The sequence below is a fragment of the Octopus bimaculoides genome, chromosome 9, assembly GCF_001194135.2.
Source record: "Octopus bimaculoides isolate UCB-OBI-ISO-001 chromosome 9, ASM119413v2, whole genome shotgun sequence".
Lineage (NCBI taxonomy): Eukaryota > Metazoa > Mollusca > Cephalopoda > Octopoda > Octopodidae > Octopus > Octopus bimaculoides.
In genome coordinates, this window is record NC_068989.1 from 90,383,045 (window position 1) to 90,384,632 (window position 1,588).

A 1,588-nucleotide genomic window follows, 5' to 3' on the forward strand; every position below is an offset into this window, starting at 1 on the left:
TGTATATGTATATATATATATATATATATATATATACACACACACATACATATATATAATGTTTTTATTAATATTTAGCATAAGCAACAGAGTGACTCAGGGTCTGATAGTTTCGTCCATTGGCATTTATCAAACTAGTTGCAGGTCAAAGGCCTGGTTTTATGTGGTTGTTGATAAATTTTCTTCTGGATTGTTCTAGAATGAATCATGGATGTCATGCGGATAATCCAAATAATCTTCCTGTTATGGCGTCCAATGAGCAAACACATAGATAAATAAATCAGTAAAGAAGTAAAGAGAGGAAAAAAGAAAAGAAAGAAGCCTCATGCGTGTCATCACACATGTACACTCAAATACACAGACCAATATACACACGTACGTTGATGCATGTGCATATGTGTGTGACTGTATATGCGTATAGATATGTGTATATATGTATGTGTATATGTGCATATATACATGTAATAAGAAGGAGAAAGAAAAAGAAAATAAGGATTGGTTTATTACGTCCACCTTAACAAAGGTGGAGGTACTGTTTTCAGTTGTGTTTGTTTTGTTTGTCCATGGACAAGTTATCTCAAGAAGCGTTGAATGGATTTGGATGAAACTTTCAGAGATGTTTGGCCTCATGACTGGTACGAACTGATTAGATTTTGGGATCGATCCGGTACCGGACAAGGATTCTGGATTATTTTTCCTGTTTTTTTTTTTTTACTTAATTTTTGAGAGCAGTTGGGTTCATTTTTAGTATTCTTATTTGTGAGAGCATTTGAGTTTATTTCAGATATTCTTATTTTAAAAATTAATCTCTCATTAATCGTTGAGAGGACGTTGGTGTTGCCTTGGCAGAGGTTTGCACTCTCTTAATGCTCTTGTTTTATCATTATTATTTTTCTTTATCTTATCTTTATAGTTATTTTATTCAACACCCATTCTTTACATTAATCTACTTAACGTGTATACATGTGTGTATATATATATATATATATATATAGTAGGTGCTTGTATATCTATGTACATGTACATATATGTATGTAAATGTGTGTATGTATATGTATGTGTGTGTACACGTGAGTGCATGTGAAGTGAGCAAGTGTATGGACTATATATATATACATATATATATATATATATATATATACGTGTGTGTGTGTGTGTGTGTACATGCTGTATCATAGCAACAGTCTTCACTCATAAGCTGTAAATTTTCTTAATCATATTTACTGAGTGTAGTGTGTGTGTATATTAATGTACATGTGTTTATGTATGTGTGTGTATGTACGTGCCTGTATATGAGTGTGTGTGTGTAATGACACACACACACACACACAAGATTCCTTTCTTTCTTTCTTTATTTCTTTATGTATTTGCTTACTGGATTTCCTTTGTGGCAGTGAACCTATTTCTGTCTTCATTCCTGATATCTCTCCCCCTCCCTCCCTGGCCAGGTAACATTGTACTTCCTCTACAGTAAGACACCTTGTCTCTCTGCCTCACTCTAACCTTTCATCATCTGACACAAGATCACCTCCTCCAATGCCCCCCCCCCTTTTTTGTCCTGCAAGTCCTTAGTGACCCTGTCAGTGCA